The sequence below is a fragment of the Hemicordylus capensis genome, chromosome 3, assembly GCF_027244095.1.
Source record: "Hemicordylus capensis ecotype Gifberg chromosome 3, rHemCap1.1.pri, whole genome shotgun sequence".
Taxonomy (NCBI): domain Eukaryota; kingdom Metazoa; phylum Chordata; class Lepidosauria; order Squamata; family Cordylidae; genus Hemicordylus; species Hemicordylus capensis.
The window spans coordinates 248934961-248950443 of record NC_069659.1 but is presented as its reverse complement, the minus strand read 5'-3'; the positions used below and the strand labels follow the sequence as shown (position 1 = coordinate 248950443).

The following is a 15483-nucleotide window of genomic DNA, read 5'->3' as shown; positions in this document are numbered from 1 at the left end:
GGCCATGGCTCCGCTCCACACAGCTCCCTGGACAATCCCCATCCATGGGTGCCAGTCACCCTGCCTTGTCCATACAGTTGGTTCCCCCGTCCCTGATGTGAACGTATGCATGTATTTGTGCTGAGCAGCATAGAAATGTTTGTAGTCGCAGTTGCAGTGGGTTCTGTTGGAGCAAACCAATGCATCACATGCTTTCACAGGTTGCTCAGACCATGCCCTGGGACATTCTATGGAGCTTTGGGTCGCTTTCTTCTATGTTTTCCTAAAAATGAAAGGCAGGCTCTGCAGCAAGCTGCCAGTCTGAGTGGGCAGGGTGAAGCTGTCTAACCCTTCCCCTGCCTCTCTGTCTAGTTTGTAGCTCAAAATCCACCCTCTCCAAGGCAGCTGGTGGAAGAAGAATTAAGCTCTATCCTTACGTTTCCCTTCTCAACTGCAAACTGTCCCCCTGCTAAAATCTTTTGCTAAAGAGATGTAACTGTCTGGCTGTCATTGCACATGGCTGTAGAGCAGGCCTGCTCAACTTAGGCCCCCCCAGCTGTTTTTGAACTACAACTCCCATAATCCCCAGCCACAGTGGCCAATAGCCAGGGTTGATGGGAATTGCAGGCCAACATCTGCAGGAGGGCCAAAGTTGAGCAGCCCTGCTGTAGAGTAACAATGATGCACATGGGGCATCATTGTGGGGGTGGGGCACGGTTGTGTATGCATGTGGTTAAATCAACACGCATTGATCTCCAGCCTGGGCAACCTCCTTCTAATTGTCTTGTATCGATTTATTGGAAAGTTGCTGCCAGTCAGAACAGACAATACTGGCCGAGATCGCCCAAAAGTCTGACTCAGTAAATAGCCACTCCACATGTTTAAGAAGGCAAGCATATTTCCAGCTAGTTCATTATTAAAAGGGGAAAAAATTGTCGTGAGTGTAGTTGGGAGCAGATTGCATTTTTAGATCCAAAAAGGCCAAGACATTTCTCTGCCCCAAAGGATGCCCCTCAGAACCCCTTTCAACTGGGGCATGACTGGCAGTTGGCATGGGCATCATCCATCCCGTCCCCCCCCCCGCATTGCCCTCTTATTTGGCCTTGGTGGGGCTATCAGTCTGGCACTGGAAACCACCAACAAAGATGTCTCTAAAAATAGAGCGGTATCTGAAGCACTTGAGATGGAAGCACACAGCGCTGAAATAAAAATGTGCAGCTAGGTCATTCAGCAAGTTAAAATTAATACTTTCATATTTGAGAGCCTCCATGGGTCAAGACAGACTCTGTGATCTTGCTCTGTTGAGTGTAGAAAGAGAAGAAACTGAAAAAACTAACTTTGATCACATCATAGACCAATTTGCATCAGTGAAAGCAAGGAAGGTGCAGTTATAATTTTCAGGTAGTGCCATAATTTGTTAATTAAAAGCTTAACGAGCTTGACTTGTATTTTTGAGTTGATATTATGGTAAAGTTATCTGAATGTTGGTTGTCAGATGTTTGGACGGGGGTGCAATTTCAGTGCTTGCCTTAGGTGCTATTTTCCCTAAATATGCCTCTGCAGACAGACAGACAATAAGGGGCTAGGTAAGCCAATGCTCTATGTACCAAGGAAGATCCATATGTTTTCCCGTCATATTTTATTGTTTACTGTTGCAAACACCAGAATACTTTATTGTCACATAAATTGCGAAGCAGTCTGAGTGTGTGTGTTTTTTCAGCTGAAGACTGAAATTGTATGCCTTATTTATTCTGGAGTATACTGTATATGTCTTGTCTTTTGAAGTATTCAAAGATGGTGAGCAGCATCCAGACTAGATTACTCAAGAGTACTACCCAGGAGTTATTCTACAGAACAACTTAATTTCAGTAGGGCTTCTCAGGAATTACTCGACAGGACTAATTTCAATAGGACTACTCAGAAGTAATTTAATCTGGATGCTGCCGAGGAAGCACAAAGACAGCACAAAGATAGCGCAGACACAACTAAATAAATTCCACCAACTCATCAAATGTATACATTAATGTGCAAATAATGTATAATCCTTTATCGTTCACTTGGAAGGTTACAACAACATGAGGATTGATGACTGAGACTCAGAGTAGCATTACAGCATATGCAAATTATAACAGTGTGCTAAAAGTATAACGCTACCTGTATTTCATATTATAATGTTAAAGACCATACAATCAGAGTCACACATAAGAGAATTTTGCCTTTGGCTCTTACATTAAGTTAATTAGAATCCCTGGTTCATACTGCAGTATGAGAATAAAATACATTTTTAAATTTCCATTTTTATTACTGCTGCACTAAAGATTTTACTAATGTCTATAAAACACACACATTCGTCTGGATTTCTTTGACCCTAGGCTTTTAACACTTAAAATGCCCCCTCACTTTAGGAGCAAAGGGAAACCTAAGCAAGAGCTCTAATCTTTCATAAGCCTTAGGCAGTCTTCATCTGAGATACATAGTACTCTGGAAAGCAAACCAAATCAAGCCAGCAGAATCACAGTTTATTGGCACATTACTGTAATGTTCTTCCCGGATGCAAGTATATATTTCATAGCTTACTTCACAGCATATAACGGAATCTCAGGAAAGAAAACAGTCTGCTTAGGTATTTTTAACTAAGCAGCTGACGGTAGTAGTTAAAAGCTTCAAATTCCTTTTGCTGCAGATTTCAGGATACTGCAAGATAAAATGTTTTTAGAGTGAACATTGTCAAACGTTTGTATTTTTGCACCATCCACTAATAAAGCCACAGGGGTGATAAAGGGTTAATAAAGCCACCCTGGGTGAGTGCACCATTTTAGGTTTCAGTATCTGGTGGTGGTGGGGGGAGGTGGGGGTTTGTGGAGGAGGGGACCAACACTGACCATAACGAAGGCCTACTCCAGGACTTGGAATCGATTGTCAATATAAAACTGCCAAAAAGAGGGTGGGCAGGGGGAACAGTGCATTTTAAGAGTATGTGTTGTTCCTTTTTATGCCTCAGAACAAAAACAGATGCAGGTGCTACTAAAAAATGTCATCACATGTGCCCCCAAATCTAGCGAGTACCTCTCATGCCAGCAACAAAAGAAAGTATTACATTGTAAAGGGCTAACGTACTGATGCAAGAGGAGAATACAAAGGCAATCTTAACCTCTACTACCACTCACTACAGAAAAAGAATGTCTTGATGATTTGGAGGAAGAACTAAGTATATTTCAGCCAAGGGCAAGCCCTTCTTTCAATGTCAGTACTGCAAACACATGAAGAGAGGGCCTATTGGCATGTGCTAGGTGCCTTACTATACAGTAACTACCATCACTATCTCCAACATCTCTTGAAATAAGCATATAGGTACACAAGTTAAATCAGCAAAGGCCTCACAGCAGTTATAAGAAAATCACGTCTTACTAGACAGCTGATGGTATGCCATGTTACAGAAATATGCACTCCACTCCTGTAAAAATGTTGAATTTCTTAGATTACTTGCAAAAATATGAGATTCAGTTCCCAGGGAAAGCATGCAGCATTTTACAGAGTGAATAAAGGTATTGCTGGATGATATTCTTTAGTGCTACATTTATCTCCAGCCCTGCCATCCTCCCTCTTTCCTTCACATTAAATGAAAACCTGAGCTTTTTGCAAAAAGGAAAAAAGAAAGAGCGAGCTACTTTGGGGAAGGAATTCAAAATGGCACATTTCTACTTCGTAATTGTTGTCATTTCTCCAACTGTTTAGAGTCCTCTCAATTACATACAATCTAGGCTGGATGAAACATTGCTGCCAATAATAAGATTGTGCTTTTATGTTTATGAAGTGCAAAAACTCATCAAAACTGTTTTATTGGACAGCTATAACTTCTCCTTATTTAGGCATCTTATCATGACATCCTTAACATCTTGTCATTACATCCAGTTCTGTTTACATTAATAAATTAACTTGTAGTGCAAGCTTATGCATGTCTATTCAGACATAAATCCCACTGAATTCCATGGTACTTACTTCCAAGTAAGCATACATAGGATTGCAGCCTTATGGTGCAAACCTTTGCATATTTACTCAGAAGCAAAGCCAATGAAGTTTAATTTCTGGTGAAGCTTGAAGTTGGTGGGGCCAATTTGGTTTTTTCTTCTCATGCCACTACAACACACATACCTTTTGAGGGGGGTGCACACTTTTGGATTACCACTGTATGCCAATGAGAAGCCCTTAAAGATTCAACAGGTAGTAATACAGCATCAGCATGAACTTAATAAGTAGCCAACTGATATTGCTTAACTCCATTGCTCCAGCTAACCCACTTTACAATACTTTTATCATGGTTCATGAAAATAAAGGCCTATGTGGACTTGGCTAGGCTTAGTACCTTGAATAAATCACCCACTGGGTTTCCTGTTACAAGAGCCAGGCAGGCCCTTCCCCGGGTTAATATTGTGAAAACATTTTGGGGGGAGGGGGAGGGGATCGTTCGAGAACAGCTTCAGTAGGAGTTGCCAACCCTAACGAGATCACTGATTTGAAAATAAAGGCCTACTAGCCTAGGCCTACTTACCTTTAATTCCATCCACTGGAGCCAGGCCTTTTTTCTGTGTCTAGAAACAGCAAAGTAAATGTGGGAGGGGAATAATCTGCTCTTTAGAACTGTGCCTCTTCTTCCCAATATGCCAACTGGTTTCTGTGTGCATGGACCAGCCCATACAGTAGAAAGCTGACCAATCAGAGAAAAGTTCTATTTGAAGGGGCAACCGAGGGGCTGCCCTGCCCAAAATTACTTTATGCCATTGTGCCATATGTGATCGGCTGAAAATTCTATTTGCTGGAAATTTATATTGACTGATCATTTGCCATCTCAGCAATTTCCATGGGACTCTTCCTGCCCAACAGGAGGCAAGGCAGAGAAGCCAGTTTGGCCCACCCTGTATTGAGAAGACTGGAGCAAGAAAACCTTGTCATGTGATCTGTAATCTGCAGGTCCCTTCCTCTGCCAGCAAGAACCTAGACTCATGATTCAGACATGAGAGAAGCAATGGGAAAACCAAAATAAAACCAGGATTAAATACTCAGCAGTGATTAAGGTCACACAGAAGTCCTTGTTTAATTGATTTAATGCAATTAATTTTTTCAATTTAATTTCTTTCTTTCTTTCTTTCTTTCTTTCTTTCTTTCTTTCTTTCTTTCTTTCTTTCTTTCTTTCTTTCTTTCTTTCTAGGGACTGGCCCCATTTGGCCCGAAAAAGGAACATCCACTGGATTTGCTCCCTCGGAAGTAGGTTTAGATCGCAACCTAAACATGTTGAGAATATATTTATTATATATGCGTTTGCCTTTCCACAGTGACTTGGGCCTTCCAGAATACCCTGAGGCCCCTCAACAGGGGTTGCCCTTTCATGAGGCAAGGTGAGACAGTTGCTTCAGGCAGCAGATTACTTGGGCACCAGAAGAAATGCCCAATGCAAATCACCATCACATGCCCCCAGCCATCACCATCAGTGTAGCTCTAAGACCAAGCTGACCCTTGTGAAATAAGGGATTGCCTCTCCTTTTACTCCTTCCACAGCTTGCAAAAAGCACCAGAAGAGAAGAGAAGGCTGCTTGGCAGCCGTCTCTCCTCCATGTTCCCCTTGCATTTCAAAGCTTGCAAGGGCTGGTTTTGAAAGGGGCCTGCCCCCCACCAGAGATGTGGGGCAAGGCAACATTTTATGTTTCACTTCAGCTGCCACAGTACTTTGGGCTGCTCCTGCCCCTCACCATAACATTTCAGACTACAGGTCTCCCTAATTTATAGTTCCTTATGCACAAAACAGTGACAGCTGCATGTATGCAGTGATTTGCAAGTATTCTGTGTGCTTGCTTGCTTGCTGGAGAACTCTCAGAGGGTTGGGAGCATCAGAAGGGATCCTGATTTTTATGTGTTTGAGAAATACTTGCCTAGGATAAAATGGCACAGGTTCTACCTTTCCTGAATATGTCCTTAGGAACAAAAACAGCACAGAAACCAACCAGAAGGCAGGCATACACTCATCCGTGCTTCACCATCTTCTCAACAGGGAGGCAACATATTTCTCTTTAATGTAAAAGTTGCTTTCCTTTTCATGTATCAAAGAGAAGCATTGTTCCCAAATGTAGTCATCCCTGGCCATGAAATATTTAATCAGACTCTTGGGTGAACTGTGGGATGCAAGAGCTCCTTGGCTGCTGTGAATCAGAGTAGTTCCATTTGATTTCACCAGGTTTTATTTTCCCCAGAGCATTGCGTGCAAGTACTCCTTGACCGGAGATGGGCCACGTTAATTGAAGACCGCTTCAAAAGCAATGGTTCCTGCACCGTGGGTTGTACAAGCCTTGCTTTGCTGTGGGATGGGGAATGATTTTCATTGTTAAATATGTTAAATGAAAAGGACTGTGGTTCAAGACTGCTGGAAAACCCATCTTTGGCCATGGCAACCCTGCTTTCTAATTTCCGGATGCATGGAGATTGGCTGTGACTTATTAAGCAGTGAGGAAAAGGCCGTAAGTTTTAAAGCAGATTCCAGGGCCCAATTCTAGGAAGCCCCAATGCAAAGCATTTTAATTCTAGCTGTAGACATATTCTGTCATCATGTGTTCTCTGTGTCACTACCCCCTTTTCTTGATATAGATATTAATACCACCCCTACTTTCTGGTTTCTCTCACTAATAAACCACTGTCCCATTTTGTCTCTCATTTTGCCTTTTGAGGATGACTTGCTACAATTAGGTGAGTTGCCACAGCTGTCATTCTTCAGGGCCCAGTTTCCTCCCCTAAGCATTAAATATCTGGTGTTAATGCATTTTCTCTCCTGTGCACATTCACAATGCACACATATGAACCATACAGTGCCATACAGTGTGCAGTCCAACACCTAGGGCAACTATGTTTTTGAGAATAATTCTCTAACCACAGAAAAATGCACCTCATGAGATTTATTTATTTTTTTTAAGACTGGAGGACAGGTGACTGTAGAATAAATGAAAAGAGCATGCAGCAGATGAAGGGGAACTTTCAGTGATATCTAATGGGGTGGAAGCTGGCTTGGGCAGTGATCCTTAATGTGAGAATATGGGTATTCCACATGTGTCCCCATGTTATTAATTTTTAATATGTTATTATTTTTATTAATTTATAAAAGCACATACATGCCACCTTTCTGGTCCAGAGTAACGGGCAATCCAAAAACAAAACATATTCTTTAAAAAATAACATAAAACCAGCAACAGCAGAGGAAATAACATCTTCCAATCCAGAGGGGGACGCGCGCGCGCGTGTGTGTGTGTGTGTGTGAGAGAGAGAGAGAGAGAGAGAGAGAGAGAGAGAGAGAGAGAGAGAGAGATTTAATACCATTTCTTTAAATCCTACTCATATGAGAATCTCTCGTAGGTTCCCTATCCCTATTAAGCCATCCTTTCTATGTAATCTATTGAATACTGACTGATTCAAGCCCTTTTACAGGTGCTCAGTGACCATTGTGCAGGGGGGGACAATTGTCCCCAGGCCCCAAGGCTCCCCCTCGCCCTTGGCCAGGGTGCCAAAGGCCAAAGCACTCACTAGCTGGGAGCATGAGGCATGCCCCTCTCCTCTCCAGCCAGTGTTTCATGCTGGCTGGGAAGGGATGGGCTCTCCTCTCCACTGGGCATTGCCCCCCCCCGCATCTGATGTCAGCCACAAGGGGGTGGGGCCAGTGCAGAGAATGGGGCTGTCCCAGCGCCGGCATAGTTTCATTTCCCCTGTCAGCTATTGGTGGAATCACTGAAAGGGAACTCATTTCTGGAGGGCAGGGAAGCTGCTGGTCATACTTTGTCCCCTGGCCCCCGCAAAGCTTCTCACACCTATAATGGTAGGTTAACTCTTTCTCTTTGAAAAGTATCGCAGAATCACATAATTTTAAAGACTGAAGGCACGCTGGAAGTCTTCTAGTCCAAGCCCCTTAACCCCTTGTTCAGTGCAGCAACAGCTATAGCAGCATCCTTGACAGATGCTGTATTTGTAGTGCGGTATAGTGAATAGTGTGCTGTATTTGGCTCAGCAAGCCAAGCTCCCATTTTACAAACATATCATTTCATGCATTCAGTTGTTCCAGGAAACTAACTGAATGACTCATATAAATGTGTTGGGTAGGAGCATGGGTGCACACATCTCCTCCCCTTTCATCACACAGAAGGGCTGTCATCCAATCATGCTGTGGAACAGTTGGACTGAACTGCCCATAGATGAACAGTTTGAACAACCCACCCCCCATATGATTAGGCAAGAGCACACCAAGTGAAGGGGAGATGCATGTGCCTATGATTCTCTGCCACATGATAAAAGGGAGGGCACCAATCACAATATTGCCCTAAGTGATCCAATAATTAATATACTCCCCCTCCCCCTGCCACCCAGTGATGATGCTATTTATTTTCTCTCAACATTGTGACTTCTACTTTAAGGCTCTAGTATGAACTGCATCATTCATGGGCAACAAGCACTCCTGCTTCACTAATTTATTTTTATTAGTCATTTCTCATCATGGACAATGGGTGGGGGGGGGGGCAGGGGTTTGTGCCAAAACCCATGCACACATGTCAGTACAATCCAAAGAGAGATTCCCAACAAATCTAATCTTTTAATCCAGATGGGAGCAAATGAAGACAGCCATGATGCCCCCATTCACAGAATTTCAATTTATACATATTTTCCATTCATGGTTAGTTGAGGCAGGAAAACTGGCACCTCTTCAAGAAATATGATCTTCAGCATGCTCCACCAATTCCCATATGCTATCAGTTCAGATGCCTGCCTCACAGACAAGGCAGGTCAGATGTCTCTAATAGACAGAGACCCACAGTGAACAATTCATGTAGACATGTGCTGCGCTTTTAACCCTGATGGCTCAGAAAACAAATCTCAAAGACAATAGCAATATATGCTGCTATCTCAGAAACCATAGTATAAAGTCAAAAGAAGCCCATATTCATCAGATATTTTCCAAACCTAAGGCTTCATTTAAAGTTCTCCATATTTTTAGAGTTGGCTTTTTCCATAGTTTTCCTCAAATGGGGATGAAAATAAAAGAAGTATTGCAGTGTGAGTTTGTGTGTATGCTTTCCAGAGATCAAAGTGCTTCATATACACTAAGGCTGTTCACACAAGCAAGAGCTTACCTGCCTTCTCCCCATATGAGCAGCAGCTCCCTTGGACACTGCCAGGCTACATGCCCACACAATCAGTGCAGAGACGGAAGTCCTTCTGCATCTCAGAGTACACCACAGGAGCAGTGGAACAGCTGCTCTCAGCATTGCAGCTGCTCCGCTCTGCACGGCCACTCCTCCCTGGTAGCCAAGATAGGGCTGAGAGAGACTCCTGCCTGCAACCTTGGAGAAGGAGCTGCCAGTCTGGGTAGGCAATACTAAGCTAGATAGACATAAGGCAGCTTCCTATGTTCCTAGGTCCGGAGCAGTTGGGAGTGGAGGGTTCCCAGTGCACCCGACAACACAAGCTGCCTGAGAATATTCTCATGTTGTGAGAACAGCCCCATTATCTTGTAATCCCCAAAACAATCTTATGTTACTGTCACCCCCATACTGAAGATAGTGGGAAGAATGGAAGCTCAGAGAGAGTAGCTTGTAGGGATGTGAGCAAAGTTCTCTGAGCACAGGCTCAGAGAAAACTTCTTGGACCTCAGAAAAGTTACCCTCCCTCACACAGAGGAGTGAACATTCCAGACTCCCAAGAATTCTTCTTTGAACTTGGAGAAGTTATTCCCTTCATCCTCATGAGTATGGGTGGAAAGCCTTCATTCCCCCTGCACAGAGCCACTGCCGATTCTCCCACTGCCCAGACTGGTAAGTAACGGGCTTACCAGGGCCTGACAGGAAACTGGTAGGAAGATGGTGGAGAGCCATTCTTCATTGGCTCAGCCAATGCTCTGAGTTTTTGCTGATTTGGGGAGAAGACCTCAGATCATTACTGAGGAGTTCATTCACCTCTAGTTTGCCTATGAACCTAGTGAGTTCATGCCACTTCAATCAGCGACTTCCTGATCTGCAATTCAGTCTCAGCACTTTGCTGCAACTCTTTTCAAATAATATGAGGTAGCCCTGTGAAAGTTATTTAGATAATAGGGTTGTGTCAAAAGGGATGCCCACCTCAACTTCACTCCCCTATTCACAGCTGGGAGGTATTTTGGTGATTTAGGGTGTATGTGTTAAAGGGGGCCTTACTGGTGGCAGAGCTGCTCCTTTTGAAAGATGGCAGATGCCATCTTTTCTCCCACACAATTCCCTGCAGAACAATGTTACACAATGATGTAGTATCATCCCATGGGTTATTGTGTGTAAGAATGATGGTGGCCACCAGCTTTCAAGAAGGGTGCCACTGCTTCCAGGGAGACTGCTGCCACTGAACAAGTGAGGGACAAACTAGGTGAGTGGGGGTAGTGGGAGCTCTGGCTCCCCGCAACATGCATGCTAAAACCATAGATGATACACAAGTAGTACTTTATTTAAAATATTTTATACTAACTTTCTGCCACATAGTGGTGTGCACGGCAGCTAAGAACATAAAAACCATTAAAACAACAATGCTATAAAAACCCAACAGATCAAACAAATCCATATCTCAAAACAGCAGTAAAGGAAAATCAAACCAGGGGTTTAGCTATAATTTAGTAGATGGGTTCAAAGAACCCAGGCCCCCAACTCCTGAGGGTCCCCCAGGTCCACCCCTCTCTATTTTATTCATTATCTCCTTCACTCCAAGCGGCCACCATAGAGAGGGTTGAACATGAGCCCGCTCTCTCCTAATTATGCCCTTTGCAGTGCCAATAAAGTGTTCTGCTGTGACACTTTCAAATAAGTTTGATCCTTGGAGAGAGAAAGCATATAATATGCAAAGCTTAACTACTGGAAAAGCAAAACTTAAATCTGTTCAAACCCTCACTTTGGAATGGTCTGAGGAACCTCATGATTTCAATATTTACAAATTAGTTCTAAAGTGCAGAAAGAAATACAAAGACAAGGTGGTAAACTTAGCGATTTAACAGAATTTGAAGTACTAAGAACCAAAAATGCTGGTCATTTATTGGGAATTGATATATAAGTTGCTGTTGAAATATGATTCAGAAACAGAGCAGATAAAAGACTGCATGATTAAGTGGATGCAAAATTTAAACAGGACAATTGATATTCAACAATGGGAACATCAATGTATGTGAATATTAAATTTACAGCAGATATACAACTTATATACCTACTAAACACACAGAGTTGTCCTTATATATGATTATTGCTGCCAGGATTCTCTATGCTGCCAATTGGAGATCACAGGCAGCCCCGACCTTGGACAAATGGTTACTAAAGCTATGGGAATATGCCTCGATGGCTAAGATCACTGCTTATTTATGGAATACCTCAGATGAAATATTTTCATTAACCTGGGAACCTTTCATAAATTACAATTTAGCACAGGGTCAACATCTACCCCCAAGATTTCAGTTTTTTAAAAAATATTGAGGGCTGATTAACACATTACTTATATCTTTCTGTAATATCTGATGTGATAGGGAAGGTTGGCAAACGGTGGAAGCGGAATCCCGGATTGTCATATGTAACTGTTGGAAGTTCAAGAGATGATAATGTAATCATGTTATTTCTTTTTAATTCATATATATATATATATATATATGTATAAAGGTCACCTGAAGAGGTCTGTCTCCAGCTACCACTGGTGTGTCTGATGGTGACTCAGAGGCGGGCCTTCTCTGTAGCCGCTCCTGGACTGTGGAATGCACTCCTGGCAGAAATCCGCAATTTGAATTCTTTATTGGCCTTCAGGAGAGCCCTTAAAACCTATCTGTTTGGCTTGGCCTTCCAGGATTTTTAAACAGTTGTAATTGGTTTTAATGTTGTAACCTGGTTTTCAGGGTTTTTTAATTGTTCTGATTGCTTAATTGCTGTTTTATGATATTTTAATTGTTAATTGTTGTTGTTTTACACTGTTTTATAATTTATGTTTTAATTGTTAATTGATTTTAATGGTTTTGTTTTAATTGTAAACTGCCCTGAGCCATTTTGGAAGGGCAGTATAAAAAATTGAATGAATGAATGAATAACAGTGCAGAGACCATAACAACAATGCACCATACGGACAAACTACACTAACTTTACTTGCTCATTAATAAATTGTCAAATGTCAACAAAAAGCAAGAGCAAACAGGACAGCCTTCAGATGACACCTAAGAGCCCCTGGTGGCGCAGTGGTAAAACTGCCGCCCTGTAACCAGAAGGTTACAAGTTCGATCCTGACCAAGGGCTCAAGGTTGACTCAGCCTTCCATCCTTCCGAGGTCGGTAAAATGAGTACCCAGAATGTTGGGGGCAATATGCTAAATCATTGTAAACCGCTTAGGGAGCTTCCAGCTATAGAGCGGTATATAAATGTAAGTGCTATTGCTATTGCTAAGTGCTAAAAGATAGAGGGGCTATTCACATGATGGCAAGGGTGGGCAGGTGTGGGGGGGAGGTGTGTTCAACCTACCTTCCCCCAAATGATCATGTTGAGCCTCTGTACCATGCAAGCCATGTGCCCACATGACATATGCTGCTCCTGACAGCGTGGATCAGCAGAGGCTGGGACTCATTATCCCAGCCTCTAAATATCCCACAGTGCACTGCATGCTGATTGCAGGGCACTGGGTGATTCCCCCAGGCAACAGGCACTCTAGGCACCTGTCTCTGTTCCAGCGCATGCTATACAAGCAGCTCATGCTGACACATGATCAGCTGGGTTAAGGGTGTGTTTGTGCCCTCAACTGCAGCTAAGAGCCATGCTTCAGCAGTGTGTCTGGCACTGTGGGGCCACTGGGATCCCTGTGGATCCTGGCAGTTCTTATGGCAGCCAAGCCCAGGCTTGGCAGCTTGTGAGAACAGTCTTAGTGGCTGACATACTGCTCAGCATTCTGTCTGAATATTAATGAAGCATGCATGCAGTTGCGCAATTGCAACTTTTAGATTGTGATCACTTTGGGACAGGAAGCCATTTTATTTATTTATTTTTATTTCTTTACCTAAACCGCTTTGGGAACTTTAGTTGAAAAGCAGTATATAAATATCCATAGTAGTAGAACTAGTAGTGTTAGCACTCTTGCACAAACATATGAAATGGTGCAAACTGAGCCGGGCAATGGACGGCCATTGTACAACTGTGTTTGCACAATTTTTGCAACAGCGTGTACTTTTTGTTAAAATGTACATGGAATGTTGTGCAATATGTCAGCCAGCAGAATTATTGGCTGCACACAAACTAGCTGTAACTCTCCCTTACCCAGTTGAAGCACAGTCACTGGGGTTGAGCCAGCTGCCTGCCTCTTCGATGAGGCAGAAAGGCTTAGTATTGGCCATGGCATCTGGTCCTCCTAGTTTGTTCTTTATTCTGGCGATGCTCGTAAATCATTGCCATGGATGCCTAGAGCTTAGCACAGGTCTTCCTCTGTCTGTTTATAGTACTCTAAATAAATAAATAAGTTATGCAAGCTGTGTGTCTCAGCAAATCCCCTGAGAGTCCCTTCCAATTTTTCGGTATGAAATGTGTGCTTTTGTAGGCCATAACTCACAATCATGTTGCTTTTGTATGTTTACTTGCCTTCTGCAGTAATATGCTAATGTAGTTCACTCAGGGGTTTATGAGAGTTCAATAAACAACATTGTGATTTATTCGGCATCACCGGTAGCCATTGTGCTGCGCAGACAATGGAAAAGGTCACCATCCTGCAGAATTTGCATCTGAAGGTCTCCTTACCAGTTCTGGTGCAGCGAAGCTCAGTAAGGGGCAATTCTAAATATACATGAAGGAAATGCCTAGCTGTTCCTTACCAGCTAATTTGTACAGCCTGAGTTCTAGCCTAGGGGATTGCACTCCCGTGGGCTTGTGCCAAAGCATGCTGAATTATACTCCTAGGACTTGCCCTCCCTCCTGCTGAAATAAATTGGAAGCCCTTCCATATTCCGAATACAAAAGGCACAGGATGCTGTGAAAACATTTTGTAGTGGCAACTCTGGAGTGATATACACAGGGGTATTTTGAATCCAGATATGCACTCAAATATGGAAGAAGATAGAATTCCCTTAGCCTCAAATGTCCTTGGCTGCACTTCATCAGCCATTTAGGTTAGAGTAGCCCTGTGAATATCAATACAGTTTCTATGGAATGGCCTTTCAGAAGTAGGTAAAGCTGGACAGATGTGAGATTTTCAACACCAAAATTAGTTGATATTGAGCATACAACTTTCTTTGCTCAGAGAATATGTTCACCCTTCCATATACAGCCCCAGTGACAGCAAGCACAGGTAGCTGTGGGGATAACTCTATACACACACAGTCTGGGTAACTGCCAGTTCTTCCTGTTCCATTGTTGGCTATGTATGCTCTTCAGGATTTTTTCCTCCTTTGCATAGGTAAGGCCTGCTCAACTTAGCCTCTATCCCCCAGCTATTTTTGAACTACAACTCCCACAATCCCCAGCCACAGTGGCCAATAGCCAGGAATTATGGGAGTTGTAGGCCAACATCTGCAGGAGGGCCGCAGCTGAGCAGCCCTAGCATAGATGCACAAGCTGTGTACAAGATCTTATCTTTTAAAGAAGGACTCTGTGCACATTCAATTGAATCAGAGAGTGTTGGGGTATTCCACTCCTTTTCTTCAGAGCAAAGACTAGCATTGCGTTAGGAGAGACTCATTAGAATATTTCATTTCTTAGAGGTTCCTTCTCCACCCCCCACCTCGCGCGCCCCCCACACACATACTTTTTAATGACACATTATGCAGAGGCGTAACTAGGGAAAACGGCGCCCGGGGCAAGCATTGAAATGGCGTCCCCCGCGCCCCCAACATACTACATTATACTTAGGTTTTTCCTCACAAGCGCCCACCGCTGCTGCCAAGCCAGGCCACTGACTGGCCGCCAGGCACCAGCAAAGCAATGGGGGGGGGCGCGGGCAGCGCGGAAGGGACCGCTTGTGGGGGAGGGGGCGCCGACGCGCTCCCTTGACTGCTGCAGCGCTGCTGCACTGAGCAGGAAACATTTGTATTAAAAAAAATTTTAAAATTAAAAAAACAAATTTGTCATGGCGGCGCCCCCCATGTGACCAAAAAAGATGGCGCCCGGGGCACGTGCCCCCCCCTGCCCCCCCTATAGTTACGCCTCTGACATTATGTAAACTGCTCAGAGACTTTGGGATAAAGCAGGCTAGAAATGCATATGTGGCTCAGTGGTAGACGACATGCTTTGCCTGCAAAGGCTCAAGTTCAATCCCTGGTCTCTCTAATTACAAAAAAGAACACTGAGTGGCAGGGCTGGTGAAGGTCTCTGCCTGAAACCTTGGAGCATCAGAGTAGACAAAATGGAGCTAGAAGGACCAGAGGCTCAACATGGCTGCTTTGTGTGTTTCTGCACATTATTGTCACTGAAAAAAACCCCTCTTTATTTCAGTTAGGGCATTTGGAATAATTCCATGAAA

General features: G+C 43.5%; 1 long non-coding RNA gene across 1 annotated transcript; it reads left to right on the top strand.

The window, feature by feature from the left end:
* Positions 1-1241: 1241 nt before the first annotated feature.
* On the top strand, positions 1242-13670 carry LOC128348723 (uncharacterized). Its single transcript, XR_008318278.1, has 3 exons — positions 1242-1380; positions 5186-5241; positions 11664-13670. It is a non-coding gene; the product is annotated as an uncharacterized LOC128348723 (long non-coding RNA).
* Positions 13671-15483: the final 1813 nt, after the last annotated feature.